At 49.5% G+C, this 15731-nt stretch overlaps 1 protein-coding gene across 6 annotated transcripts in view; it reads left to right on the top strand.

Annotated features, from left to right (window-relative positions):
- Window positions 1–15731, top strand: part of LOC139054287 (uncharacterized) — a 358119-nt gene that overhangs the window by 260586 nt on the left and 81802 nt on the right. Inside the window, exon 1 of one of the 6 annotated variants that reach the window (XM_070531046.1) lies at window positions 14655–14744. The exons of the other annotated variants lie outside the window; for them this stretch is intronic. The gene's annotated coding sequence lies outside the window, so the exon portion shown is untranslated. Of the gene's footprint in view, window positions 1–14654; window positions 14745–15731 lie in introns of those variants that run through there. 6 annotated transcript variants of the gene reach the window in all.

Genomic DNA, 15731 nt, shown 5'->3' with positions numbered 1-15731 from the left:
CCATCCGCCGAGCAAAAGGTGCTGAACAAAATTAATGCAAAGCACTTTTTCTGTTCGTCATCCCTCAATCCACGTCTTGCTGTCTCTATCCCTATCCTTCCGCGCGCTCTCGTCAGGCGCCGCTTTTTACTCTTCCAGTATCCCGTGGCTAAAGAAAAGCTCCGACGAAGTAGGAAGAAGGGGGGGGGGGGGGGGAAGAAGCCGCTACTCGCTAATGCCCATTGCACTTTGGCGAGAAGGGCTGCGGCGCCGTTCGGCGGGAGCGCTCTCTCTGGCCGCCGCCCAGAAAGAGGCGCGCGCTGTTCTTCTTTGCCTCGGGAATTCTAATGCGGTCGTATTCTCGGCGAGGCGCCGCGGAGCGCGTAATGGCTTCATAGACGGCGGGCTACTTGAGTTCCTGGCGGCGCACTGTGATGGAGACAAAGGAGCCGGCAGCACGCGAGGCCCGTCTCGCGCCGATTTCCTGTTCGGGGCAGCCGCCCCCCCTCCGCTGCCCCCGGACCAAGTGCGCGCGCTGATGGCGCATTTCTTTGCGCGTCAATGCTCTTACCAGCGCGCTACCTCCGATCTCCTCCCGGCGGAGCCGTACAGCGTGGAGTGTGTGTGGTATGTACACAGCCCCGTGGGTGCGTCTCGTTACGCTGCTGCTATCGGTTTGAGGCCTCCGCGTTGGTCGTAATGATCGGACCAGCAGTGCGCGTCGCCAAATCTCCGACACATGTTCTACGCCGCGCTTCATTTGTAAGGGGCACCCAACGTCGTTTTAAAGAGGAGCAGCCCATCGATGGCACGTCCCAGCGAGCGCTTCGCGAGAGTCATTAGACTTTTTTTGGAGAAGCTCTTAGGACTGCATGACAGGCGCGCATGTGCGCTGGCCTGTGTGGGTGCGTCTGCATGGTGCTTGAGGAGAAGGATTGTTAATCTGAGCACGCCACGGAAGCGGCGTTGATGATCTCAAGACACAGCGCTCGAACCTCTCTTCTACATTTCTCCCGAGCGGAGTGATTAATTTCCTTTCATAGCTCCCCAAAGAGCCTCGCGAACAAAACAGTGGATTAGAGGTCATCAATTCAGGTCGAGGTGGTATTTGAAGCAACGATAAAGCTTGTGGGTGGTACGATTTGTTGAATCCTTATGGAGTGAAGCATTGGGGCCAGGGTTCTCGAACAAGAACAAGCTTTAATTCGGCTCGACCGCCTCGGATCCTCAATCGACGCTTGCCTGAGAATGGTGCGACCTGATGGCCGCTTATGCAGCTGTATCGTGAACGCATTGATTGTAGGATGACATGAAGGCGGATGACATGAAGATTGAGCGTCGTCTCACATGCGCGCGAACAACGGGAATTATGCATATTCCTGCAGGCCATTTTACCTATTGTACAACCGAAATCATTCAGCCTATTATTTTGTACTCGAGGCGCCAACCATCGCCGATGTGGAACAAGATCAGTAAGTGATGCACCAGTGGAGCAATGCCAGCATTCACAATGACATAATATTACACGAAAACACAAGAAGCAATATGAGTGATGTGTGCCACCCATAGAGTCATTTTGTCACACTAGAGATATGAACATGCTTCGTCCTTCACTCAGCTTTGAAACATGGGAAACAAACAAACAAAGAACGGCAGAAAAGTGGATATAAATGTTTATGTAAAATACTCAACTTCCGCTTATCCTATATGTCTCAAGATAAGCTCTCGACCACGACTTTTTAGACACCCTGAAAGCTACATTATAAGCCCAAAATTTTGATTACTGTAATAGTGCATCTGGGTGATCCAACGAGTCAAACATGGTTTGAGTGTTATTGATGTTTATGACAATGAGCAAAACATGAACAAGGTGAATGCAGGAGTCAACGTTTCGACAAGTGGACTTGTCTTCTTCAAGGCGACGTACGCTTTCCTTGCCACAGTATATATAGGTGGGGTTCTTCTAAGGGGGAGAGGGTGTGAGGCGTGAGGGTGTGGAAACGAGGGAAGGTGTGTTTGCGTGTCGAATTGAGTGTAAAGGAACGCTGTGTACATGGTCATTGATGCACATTGATGTTTATGCCACACACTGCAAGTTTTCACAGTAAGGTTTCAAGTTCTAAGAATATTGACATTAAAAAATTAAATTGTGGGCTTTACGTTCCAAAACCACGAACCCATTATGAGGCATGCCGTAGTGGGTAACTCTAGAAATTTTGACCACCTGGGGTTCTTTAACGTGCACCTAAATCTAAGTACATGGGGGTTCTCACATTTTGCCCCATCGAAATGCGGCCATCTTGGTCGAACATTAATATTATACTGCCACCTGGTGTTTATAGGCTAGCTTACAAACGATTAAGTGGGCGCAGGCCACGCGCCAGCTGGAGACCGGGCAACAACCGTTGCAGTCGTATCTAAGGCAACTGGAAGGCTGGCTGGATAGTTTACACTTAAACTTGAATGCTAATAAGTGTGCTATCCTTGTTTTTCCCGTTCAGAACCCACTACACATATCGCTTAATTATCACCTAGAAGGTGTCCCACAAGTAGAGTCACTCAAGTACCTTGGAGTTATTTATAATGAATTTCTTAAACGCCGGCCGCATATTGAATATATTGCGACAAAAGGAGCTTTTGCAACGGGCATTTTCCGCAAGTTGAGCAATCGAAGATCAGGTACGCGAAGAAAATCACTTTTCCAAATTTCAATTTCCAAATTTTTCATCTTCACTGATATAGGGAAACTGGAAACTATCAATATTTCAGAAGGTAAAAATCTGTGCTGCTGCTTTATTTTTTATTCATTTCATCTTTTAACATTATTGTCGTGCCCGTTCCTTTTAACTCTGCTGTCTTGAACTTTCTATTCAGCCGCTCTCTCCCTCAATTACGACTAGAATAAACGCGTGATACTGAATAACAAGGTATCGGTGCTAATAAAGAACACGCAATTACATTACGTGCAGTGGCGTAGAAACAGGGGGGCCGGGGGGCCGTGGGCCCCGGGTGCAAGGGGCCAGGGGGGGGGGGGGGTGTCATATACGTCTAAAGACACCCCTCTTTCCGCCGGCTACACACGGGGGGGGGGGGGGGGTTGGCAGAAGACTTATGGGCCCCGGGTGCTAGACGACCTAGTTACGCCACTGATTACGAGCCCTAAACACTACTATTACTGAACATTACTATAGCTAAACATTATTAAAGATTTCTGCTTGATATCAACACGAGAACACGCGTGCAAAAGCTTTGCCAAATTCGTCCTAAATCTGGCAACTCAATACTTTTGAAGCTCTTTCTTAGCCATTCACTTCAGTTAACTGTCTTATACGCAATTACTATTTAAAGCCATTTCTTCCACATGCTTTTTTTTCTGTTTGTTTGTTTTTGTTTGTTTTTCACGAAAAAGGGCACCTGCCATTCTCATGCCTTACGGTGAGGTACTCCCCCAAACGCGCTCCTCACTCTCACAGCTTTCTTTGAGCGGCTGTTTGCTCTGTGGTCCACGTCGGAAATTACCCATGCGAAAACGGGGCACTTACTGCCTCCATATGCAAACGAGTATGAATATGCATACGAACGGGAAAACAATTTGCGCACGAGAAGATGTCCTTTTTATGTGTTTGGTTCCCGGTAGCAGCGTTTAGTGACAAGCCATCTGAATATAGAAAGCAGGTCTGAGGTCTTTATTTTATGACAGCGTTCTACAGGCACGGACAGATGTTTCCTCCGTCCTGCGCTTGGTGCCGGCCGTCTCCAGCGTGCTTATATTAAAACGCTTCCCCTTCCACAAGACATAAAAAATGGACATCAATCGAGACACATCTCGGAGAGAACCATGACTTTGCTTTAGTGCTGTCAGACAACAGAGAACCAGTGTGTGCGTGCGTGCGTTGGAATCTTAAGTATTCGCCCCAAAGGCTTCCATAGCAGTAGCGGCTGTTTCTGACTGCGCCGTATGTCTTATAAGTGCACACACAAAGCAAAAAGAGAGAAAGAGAATGTTTTTGAACTTCTCATTAGCTTTGCTTTTCCGCATATGCTTTTAGGCGCTGATGCGCTTGTTTGAACACGTTCCGCGAGTTTACAGAGTTCGTATACGAACTCGGCAAACTCGCGGAGAGTCTTGAACTACCGTTTGTAGATAGCAGAATTGGCACAGGCTTATTCGTATAAGACCGCATGATGAATCACGGTTTCGTTAAAGAGGCGTAACGCTTTCGAGGTACTTCAAGTCCGACTGCATATCTACAGGTATTAAGTGGTAATTTATTGTTTGATTACGAACGGAACATAGGTGCGCTCACTCGCATGTGATTGTGGTTCGATAATCCGGTTCACTGCGGCTACTGCCTGTAGCGCGCGATCGATGCTTGCACGTGGATGTGTTCGACTCTCAGTTCTGCGAGTATAAGTGCCGCAGTAGGCTTGGGGAATTGTATTTATTCCAATGTTCACTTTATGGCCAGCGCTCAACTTGGTGCTGTATGGCTCACCCTGGCCTGCGGTGACCTCTGGTGTCCTGCATAAACAGCAGGAGGTGTATAGCGAACGAAGTCCTTATTCGCGCGGGCGACTTGTGATTCTAGAGTTTTAGTTCAACGTTCACTGTCCGCTCCAATCGGACCAGCCTATCTCGACAACTTGTACAAGCTGCTTGACGTGAACGCTATATATGTGTGCGCACCACGCTCATTCCGGCCGTGGAAGGCAGAACGCTGAAATCAGCAGTATGCTTCGGCAGTATTGCCATAGTGTGCCGAACTGACCTCTGCGGCACGAATTCATTATTCTCTTACTTTGACAACCATCCGTGACGACTTCTGCAACAAGCTGTTTGACATTTTTGCAGCCAATCTGAGCGCGCGTTGCTCACGTCTGTGAAAGAGCACTTATGAACATGCGACATCAAGGCAGCTCTCTGCAGTTACATTAGCACCTGAAGGATGATCTGCGCTCAGTTAAAACTTTGTTCTCATATATACGCATTTACAAACTGCCCACGTGACAAAAATTTACTTGCACTAAAGGAAACATTGAGCGTACTACATGACATAGATAAGTTTTCGTTACCAAATTTTTTCCGTGCCTCTTACTTTTTTTTCATTACACAAATGTAAAAAAAACATTATATTGTTGTTAAGCACTGCCATAGACGAAGCTGAAAACAGTACAGAAGACGAGGACGCGCTCGCTGATGTCGCGCGGACTCGCTTGAATCTTGTATGCCTTGTGTGCCAGTGGACGCGTTGTAAATATCCTGTAAATAAATCTTAAACCTCGCTTCTACCCGTAACGTTTTCGTGGAGGTTGCGGGCTCTCTCAGACGCACGACGGATTTACGCAGCGGGCGCTCCTTGGCTGCATCGGCAATGCCAGATCAAGGTCAGAATGTTTCGGGCATGTCGCCACCCGCGCCCACCATCATCCTGGTACAACCGCGAAACCCTGGCACCTTTTCCGGAACGGCTAACACCGATGTTGAAGATTGGCTTCAACTGTACGAAAGAGGTAAGCAGGATCAATCACTGGGACCAGACCGCCATGCTCGCTTACCTGATCTTGGCACGCGTCTGGTTTGAGACCCACGAAGAGGAACTCACCAGCTGGGACTTGTGCAAACAAAAGCTCACTGATTTGTTTGCAAGCCTCTTGGCCGCCGGCGTGCCGCGCAGAAAGACCTTGCGTGCCGAGTTATGACTTGCACTGAGTCCTATATGAAATATATTCAGGACGTGCAGGTTCACGCGAATATGCCGGAAGTGGAAAAGGTTGGGCATATATATCCTGAAAGGAATCGCGGATCGCGCGTTTACGCTCCTCGTCTTCAAGAACTCTTCGACAGTACAAGACATCACTGCTGAATGACGCCGCTTCGAAGAAGCCAAAAGCCGTCGTATTGCACACCACATTTCTTGCCTGCCCAACACGGCTGCCACATCTACCTGCCAATACCTCTGTCTTCCACCCGTGCCGGCTGCATCCGACAGTATTGTACGCATCGTCCGCAGGGAAATTGAAGCTGCCTCTCCAGTTCATCCCCAGGTTCGCGCCCCAGACGATTCCCATGCAATATCCCTCATCCAGGCAGTTGTACGGAAAGAAGTGGACAACGTCGGACTCAAGACACTTTGCCCAGTCAACAGACTCGACTACCGCTCACCCGGCATGTCCGATCTACCATGAACTTCGTACGCTCGTCCTCGTCATCGAAACTCGGAGGAATGGCGCACTTCTGATGACAGGCCCATCTGCTTCTGCTGTGGACGTGTTGGATATATTTCTCACCATTATCGCAGTTCTTGGAACTGGCAGCCTTGTTCGGCCCAGCTGTCGAAATACCCGGTGCCCGCCTGGTAGTCTTCGCCCGCCCATACATATCGAACAAGACACCGCTCCAATATCTTTGCCCGCTCAAACAAACCGTTCCCCTTCGCCTCGCCCACGTCTTACCCGCTCGCCTCTGTCTCGTCGCTCTCCGTCTCCTTGTTAGTCCCGCCGCCCCTCGGAAAACTAAAGGGCGCAGCTTCGAGAGGTGGGCCTGCCATGACGACCAGAGTCTAAATTCCTCTGCTTACACTGCCTGGCCATTACAACCACGTCACCGTGAACATGGACGGTATACCTCTAACAGCACTGATTGACACAGGAGAACACATATCGGTTATGAAGTCGAACATCCGTACGCGCCTAGATAAATCCCTAACTCCTAAGGTGGGGGCGCGAGATTTGTGAGGCATATCACATTGACAGGGAAGGTGATAACTGTGTCAGCATGACATCACTTGCCTTCTCCAAAAAAGAAAAAAATGTACTTACAGACTAGTTTGCCGTATTTTGAATAGATTGTGCTTGTACTGTTTTAAACCTGCGTGCGCATGCACCACCGAAATGTATATATGTACCTTTTCTCACAGTAAAACCCCAGTTGTTTAGTGCTCGTCCTGTCGTCTTCTCTGTCTGTGTCCCTGTTATTTGCGCTAGTCTTTTGATTAATGATGACACACCAACTAGCCCAGCTTTCTGCCTTGATCCCTAACCCCTGCCCCGCTCAACGTCGTCTGCGTTGCCGATGGTGGAACTCCGGCTGTCACTGGGATGTGTGCCGTCACTGTAGCCGGACACCATACTTCGGCTTTGTTTATGTCTTGGAGCTGGGCCCACACGAAACTATCTTAGGTCTTGATTTTCTGTCGGCACATTCGGCCGTAATTGGCTGTACTGCGGGTGTTGTCTAACTCGCCCTGCCGTATGCCGTTGACTCTCCTGATCCTACGCCAAACCGACTATGTTCCACCGATTACGTTCCCCTACCTCGCCGAGCCGTGTCCTATATTTCCCTTTCACCCGATCCACCTGTTACGTCGTATTGCCCAAAGCCGCCGTACTCCTGTCGCAGAACGTCGCCTTTCACCACGAGGTCGTCCGCCTAAAAGACAGTGCCACCTGTCTTCCTGTGGTGAATTTTGGCCTCTGCTCTCAAGTGCTACGTCAGGGTATATCTCTTGCAACCATGGCCCCGGCTTCCCACTACCATATTTCTGCCTTAACGGGTTAAACTGCGTCACCCACCTCTGTTGATGCGGGCCCTACAACTCGAGTATTAGAACCTTTCACGACAATGAACGCTCCTGACCTTCTGGCCCACCTCGCGAAGGCACTTCATTGCCTTCTCGCATCGTACCGGGACATTTTCGAGCTCGATGACCGGCCACTGGGACAAACGTCCGTTGTTAAACACCGGATGCGCACCGGCGACGCCAGACCGATTCACCGACGGCCCTACCACGTCTCCCATACTGAACGCCAAGTCATACAGAAGGAAGTCGACAAGATGCTTGCCCGAAATATCATTGAGCCTTCTTGTATCCCTTGGACTTCCCCGGTCGTTCTCGTGAGAAATAAGGATGACAGCTGGCACTTCTGTGTCGACAATCGCCATCTCAACAACGTAACAAAAAAAGAAGTGTATCCGCTGCCGCGGATAGATGATACCCTTCATTGTTTACATGGTGCAATAGATTTTTCTTTTATAGACCTTCGGTCCGAGTACTGACAGATTGCAGTTGACGACATGGACCGTGAAAAGACCGCCTTTATTGCACCTGATGGCCTCTATCAGTTTAAAGCGATGCCTTTCGGCTTATGTAATGCCCGGGCCACATTTGAGCGTATGATTGATGGAAGCTCTCTTTCACTGCTTTAAGTGGTCAATTTGCCTGTGCTATCTCGATGACGTTATTGTTTTTTAACCAACTTTTTCCACGCACCTCTAGCGTCTTTCGACAATTCTTCCTGTTTTCCGCAAGGCTGCTCTTCAGCTCAATTCATCAAAATGTCACTTCGGCCGCCAGCAACTTAGTGCGCTCGGGCACCTCGTCCGGCATCCGCCCCGGTCCCGAGAAAGTTCGCGCTGTCAAAAATTTTCCCGTGCCGACTTGTGCCAACGACGCTCGAAGCTTTGTGGGCCTCTGCTCACACCTTCTGCCGGTTCGTACGCAATTTCGGCAACGTTGCACGTCCTCTCATAGAACCTCTCAAGAAAGACGCGGTTTTTGTCTAGGGTTCGGAACAAGATACTGTGTTCATTGAGCTTACCGTATCCCTCACTTCACCACCAGTTCTTGTCCATGTTGACATGATCGCCCCGACGGAAGTTCGAACGGATGCCAGCGGTGATGGAATCGGCGCTGTTTTTGCTCAGCGCCAGCGAGATTGCGAGCGTGTTATTGCATACGCTAGCCGTCTTCTGTCCAAAGCAGAGCGTAATTACTCCGTTTCTGAACGCCAATGCCTTGCCCTTGTTTGGGCAGTGGGTAAATGTCAACCCCACTTATAACGCCGGCAATTCCCAGTTATGACCGACCATCATGCTTTATGCTGGCTTTCATCCCTAATGGATCCTACTGGACATCTCGGTCGGTGAGCTCAGCGGCTCCAAGAGTACTCATACACAGTTGTGCATAAGAGTGGCTGATTGCATTAAGATGCTGATTGCTTGTCGCGACATCCAGTAGACGCACTGAAGCATCCCGACAGCTGCGAGTCTTCCTGCATGCTGTCGCTTATTGCGTTTCAGAACGTCGGAGATGAGCAACGCAATTATCCCTACTTGCGAGATCTCATTATCCGGCTGACTTCCGAGACACCTTCCCCTTCTCTGCGTATGTTTAGGCTGCAGGATGGCGTCTTGTACCGCTACAACGTGTACCCTCTTGGTTCTGAACTGCCCATGGTTATTCCAACACATATGCGTCAAGCTGTCCTGGCACAGCTACACGATGTTTCTACCGTGGGTCACCTCGGAGTCTGATTGCGTTCGGCATCGCGCCTTTTGGCTCGGTATTTACAGTTCCGTCTGCCATTACGTCGATTCCTATGAGCGATACCAGTGCCACAAGAAATTCGCATTACTCCCAGCTGGCTGCCTTCAACCCCTTGCCCTACCATCGGAGCCATTCTTTAGAGTTGGCCTTGACCTTCTTGGCCCTTTCCCGCTATCTGCCTGCGGAAATAAGTGGATAGCAGTCGCTATCGACTACACGACCCGGTACACGATCACTCGGGCTACTCGCCGTGGTTGCTTAGTGGCTATGGTGTCGAGGTGCTAAGCATGACGCCGCATGTTCGAATCCGGGCCACGGCTGAAGCATTTCGATGGTGGCGAAATGCAAAAAACACCCGTGGCACTTATATTTAAGTGCACGTTAAAGAATCCCAGGTCCGAATTTCCGGAGTCCCCCACTACAGCGTGCCTCATAATCAGATCGTGGTTTTGGCACGTAAAACCCCATAATTTTTTTTTATCACTCGGGATCTCCCAACCAGCTGCGTAACCGACGTCCCCGACTTCCTCCTCGAATACGTTATACTTCACCACGGCGTTCTTCGACATCCCCTCACAGACCGGGGCCGCCATTTAGTATCAAAGATTGTCCAAGACCTCTTGTACGCTTTACCGGTTTGCAGGAAAAGCAACAACGCTTCTATGATGCCCGCCACCGCGATGGCCATGGTGATATGGCCCTTCTACGAACACTGTCCCGGCGAGTTGGCCTTTGTGAAAAGTTTATTTCGCCTTACTCTTGCGCGTACTATGTCGTGCGCCAAGTGACCGACGTCACATATAAAATCACGCCTCTCGATTTCACCATGTCTGGACCTTCCACCGATGTCGTCCACGTCACCCGCCTCAAGCGAAGCCGGGGGTCATCTTACCAAGCACTGCCAGAGAAGAAGCTGAGGACAGTACAGAAGACGACTACGCCTGCTGATCTCGTGCGGACTGGCTTCCATCTTTCCATCTTGTATGATATATATATATATATATATATATATATATATATATATATATACACGGAAATTCCGGCCTACACATTAATCAAAACCACATCATAAACGTCGTTCTTTCAATCACTGTACGGGTACACCATACAGCTGGCGATGGTGCTGACAAAAAAAAATGGCGGTTCGTTCTTACGCCAGTGCTTAGCGAGCTGCTTGGTCATCGCGGGGGCCTAATTCCGACTCGTCTCTCACGAAACAACGCCGTTACCGGCGCCGCGCCGCACTGGTTCGCAGAAATATCGACCCGAGCTGACAAACGATCGCCCACAACGCGGTTGCAATCCGACGGCTTAAGCCCCGAAAGTTAAACCGACAGCTGGGCGGCCGGGCGAGCCGTGCGGCGATAGCGGCCGCCGCGCCCGGCTGGCGGATCTCCTGCGCCTGTTGGACACGGCTCTACGGGATTCTCGGCGCCGACCACCATCGATCGCGGAGCGTGTCGCCGAACACAGCGCACGGCCAGCTCGGTGTATTACTCGAGCCGTTAATCATGCCAATCAGGGACAGCCGCGAACGGGCAGCACACGGAAGCGCCGACGTCGCTGCGAGACGGGAACCTACACAGCTCGTGGCCGGAAGCCGTTCGAAACGACATGGACGCCAATGCGCAAAGAATGGTTTTAACTTCATCCATAAATACATGTGCTCCTCTTGAAAACATGACGGATGACGGTGAGAGCTGGGCTGCGCAGAGTGGCTAGTCCCTCAATACATGTTACAAGGTAACGTGGTAGTACAACACTGGACGTACAAAACTGCAGACACTTCGCCTATATAGGAGCAAGCTTTATAACACGATGAGGATCAGATATCTGGATAGCAGATAAAGGATGTCGAAAATGGGGCGCCGCCCGCGTCGAACTCGCTCGAGTAAGAATTGACTCGACCGTTGAAATACCGCGTCGGTGACGCAGAGGTTCAGATCGCCATGCGGAGAAGAAATTGGAACGAGTTTGCACGTCTTGCATACGTGAATGAGAAGGCAGTATCACAGTGAGATGGCGCCATTGAGCCACTGTGAGAAACTGTCGATTATCTATACGAAGTTGCGCCACGCTAATTCAGATACTAAGAATGCAGTTTCCTATGCGTAAGTGCGAACATATCGCAGAAATGTGTATGAACCTCATGCTTCGTCTAACTCGAATATTTCGAAAGTAGGTGTTTGGTCGCGCCATCTTTAGCTCAACCGAGGTGGGTGCTTTCGTTTATTCGGTTACCAATATGACAGCTAGTGAGTGCCTTCAAAATTAAGTACGCTTGAGAAACTTCATTGCAAGCGAGCCGCAATGTGCAAAAAGTAAACAAACAAAACTGTTGCTTTTAAATGTTGTGCTCTCAGAGAAGCTACTGTGGTTTTATACGAACACGCGTTTCGAGTTAGCGGAATGAGGTGTTGATGATGTGAGTCTTTAATCTGATAATCAAAGTACCTTTTCGCCCCGTCGCAGCTACATAAAATCTTGCTACATCGCGTTGCCCAGGCATAACTACGAATCCACACCAACTTGCCCACCTTTCAGTCCTTAGCCCACTATATAAAATGTTTATTCCGCAAACCAGCTTCATCCCTTTGCTTTCGAAAGAGAATATCGAGTATTAGTAAGAAATAACCTTTAATGATGGCCGCGTTAGCAAACTATAGCTGTCAAAAAGTAGCAAATAGATGTTATAAGTTATGATTTGCTAAGTGAATCAATGCTGTGCTTGCGTCTTGTTTTCCCAAGATGTCATAACCGCGCCATCTTCTCAACGTTCTAGTACGTAAAGCGAAAAAAAAAAGTCGCAGTAATGCCCGATAGTCGAAGCATTGATAGCAATAGCAAAGTCTTATACAACTACCAGATGTAAGGCTCGTAGCTTTATCAGCTGTGCAAAGTGCAGTAAACATTCGCTTATAAATTAAATTACCAAGCGTGGTATGTCATGCTCTCACAGTCAAACATCAGCGTATCTGACTAGATGACCGCGAACACTCGCTGTCACAACACTATAGCTTGATGAAGAGCGGCAGCAGCAGCAGCGAGCGAACGCTTCGTGCAGCCTATCGCTTCAGCGCGTCTCCGAAACTTCCGAATGCGTGACCTCCAACACAAGCGCCCGCGCGAGAATATAGCGCACACGAAGCCACCTGCCATTTCGGCTCGCCTAGTTTTGCACCCGCCACGGTTTTTCCTAAGATATAGCACGCGGAGCCACGTTCAGATCAACCCAACTAGAAGTTACGTAAAGAAAGGAGGCGCTATTTCTGCTTCCCTGCACGTAGCATGGCAGAGCGCGAGCGCTCACCTACCACCCTTCCCTCCTTCCCTCTATCACTTTCTTTGCACGCGCTTGATCACGTTACCATGCGCTCATCTCCTCCTACCACCCCCCACCCCCCCCCCCCCCTTTGCGCGCACAACGCAAGACGAGCGGGATGATTGCGCCCTAACGAGAGAGAGTTAATTTCCTTTCCCTTTATCCTCTGGTAGCTTCAACACTAGTTAAGGCGGGAAGGTATTTAAGGTCCGAAGTCGGCGCCCCTCGATGATTAGAGTTCACGGTGGCAGCGCGACGAAGGAAGAGCCGTTGTCCGAGAAAGTGACGCTAGCTTCAAACGCCGAGGCGTGTGTCCGAGTCCAAGCCCGAAACTCCGCTCTTTCGCGTATCGTGCTATTCCGCTGTGCTGATTCCGGTTCTCCGGTTGCTCTGACGAGGCACGCGACGACCTCATCTTCTCCACCTCTATAGCTTGAGCTTTAACGCCATCCTTCTTGTCTCAACCTCGCATGTTTTCCCTCGCACCTACAGTATGCATACGGCGCGCGGGGCGCGATAGAATATTATCCCACTTGGACTTTATACAGAACCTCACGGCGACGGCAACGACGGAAATTTGCCTGGAGGGCTAATTGCTACTGCAATAGAAAGGACCATTCAATACTCCTATCACTTATGGGCATGCGGCATACCCTCTGTAGGGCACATCGCGAGAAACCAACTACAGGTAACTTACTTTTTAACATTTCTCAACTTATTTCTTAATAACATAAATAGGTACTTATTTTTACCCGAATTTTCCTTAGTTAATAAGAGTGTTGATCCCAAACAATATATAAAAATCTAACTAGAAGCAAAACAGACGTCCTTCTGTGCGAGATCCCTTGAATCATTCTTTCGAAGGCGCACGACAAGACTATTTTAGCACTTCCTTTTTTTTAATGTTTACTTGGTACCGCATCAAGGAAACGAAAAGAAAAACGGGCTCAAAACTTTGTCTCCCGCACCTTTCTTTAGCTAAAAAGCAAGAACAACAGCTAAAACAACAACGACGACTACAACATACCGTTAGTTACGCAGTATTGTAGTCAGCTCTGATAGCATCAGGCTGCGTTTCACGTCATTGTTGTACGAGTTGCCTTCTCTTTGCGCTCTTTCACTGCCGTAGGGAAGGGGGCGAGAGAAAGGCCGGCCGTGCAGATTTGACAGAACTATTAAACTAAGCCAGAGCAAAGCAGCACGACCGCGACTTTTTCCCGCTATATCCCGTGGCTTTGTACAAGATAAACGCAACCACGTCTGGGGGTGCCGGCGCGACAGGTGCAGAACCGACACTTCTATTGCCTTGTCGATCACGGTGGGCGTCGGCGCGCGGATACTGTGATGCTGAGATGAGTAGGAACGCGACCGTGCTCTCGTTTCTGGCCCACGAGATAGCCTACGTGAAAAATTTTTTGGCTAACCGTCGGGCAGCCGGCTTTACACGCTGCCCGCGCTCCCCCCGAGCTAAGCGCGGAGCTGCTCTTATCGGCCGCGGACATTCGGTGGAGTGCAATTTTCCTACGGCGGAAGTTAATTCTCTAGCCCTCGAGGTCCCTTCAACACGCCGCCGCAGATACTCGCGGCGCCCAGGTCTCTGCTTGATCAAAGCGGGTCAAGTTGGCCCAACGGCCTTCAAAGTGGAGGCGTTAAGCCATGGCCTGCGTCAACGCTGCGTGCAACAACAACAACAAAAAAAGGGGGGGGGGGGGGGGAACGAGCGAATCCAGGGACGCCAAGTTTCCGGTAAGTCGTATGCACCGCCGGCGGATTAACCATTCACCGACCCGCGGAACTGGCCGACTGCAAGCGCCCTGACGCTGATGGCATATGCCATATGTTTACGCGAGCCCCTCCGCGTCATCGGTGACCCCGGGAGAAGAGGCGTCGGTACTTCTTCGCATATGTCGGCGCTGTGCGAATGCCAGACGATGTGGCAGCGGTTTATCGCGTGCTTTTTTTTTATGTCCTAGAACCAAATGCTACTGTAATAAAGAAGTAAATTTAATGGTGGAAAAGAAACTTGGTCGAAGACATTTTTCATCTCTACGGGAACTCGTGAGTCCTGACACGCGAGTCGTTCGTGTGTATACCAACAGGGTGTCGCTGCTTTCGGGGTAAGCCTTTTCCAATTCATTTTGCTTCCTCTTCGTTCCCTCAGCCTCTCGGCGTTGCAGTCTTGGCGTTTGGAAGCTCTGAGGGCGCTCTGCTTTTCCTCTCACCACCGAAATCAATCTTCATTGCTCTCCTGGCCGTGTTCCTCTTGTCTCTTCTCATTACGCAACCCAGCCGGCTCGGTGTTTGCTCTTGGATACACGGCTCTCATTTCCGTTGCTTTTACCGTTACTCGTAAGTTGCTCTGGTCTTCCAAATTTCCTTGTCCCTCCTCGCATCCATCTTGGCAGCCTCACTCGAGTCAGTTGCACCAACTGAATGGTGTTAGAATTTACCCAAATTGCTTCTATCTTACAGCGTTGCACAGTCGCACCCCGCTATTGCAATGCTACAGGTCTTGCAACCTTTGGATATCGCAGCGAAATGGCCTTTAGCGCTGACTACATAGTATTATCTAGAAGATACAAATGTGGGATGTGTACTGTATCGTGTTTTTGCCGGTTCGATTCCAGTGCGTTCATGCATGCACTGGCTGTGAGAACACATTTCACTCAAATTACCTCTAAGACATCGTTGTATCACGCACCATTTCTTCCGTTTGTTTTCTTTATTTATCCTTTTATTTTAAGATGTTGTTCTAAGCTGTACTTTGGTATACAGGCGTTTTCACGGCGGCCGATTTACCTATCTGTTTTCAAACAAATAAACAATGGCAACTATTTCAGCACTGATTTACTGTTTCGGTACCTATAAAAATGGTCAACACAAATAAAAAAAAGCCTGCGCGAAAAAAACGTAAGCTAATGATGTGAACTATAATTAAGCGTTTAGCGCGACTCTGCTGGACGTCATCGCCGTCTTCGGGTCTAGCTGCGAGCGTAGCAACAGTGATTCGAGTAAAAATGCATGCAGGTTGTTCTATGCTATCGAAAAGCGCTGGAATACATGGGTAGAATCCAATGGACGTCTTTTATTCACAACACTGCTAA

Source organism: Dermacentor albipictus, chromosome 1 (genome assembly GCF_038994185.2).
Source record: "Dermacentor albipictus isolate Rhodes 1998 colony chromosome 1, USDA_Dalb.pri_finalv2, whole genome shotgun sequence".
NCBI lineage: Eukaryota > Metazoa > Arthropoda > Arachnida > Ixodida > Ixodidae > Dermacentor > Dermacentor albipictus.
This window is presented reverse-complemented; position numbering and strand designations above follow the sequence as displayed.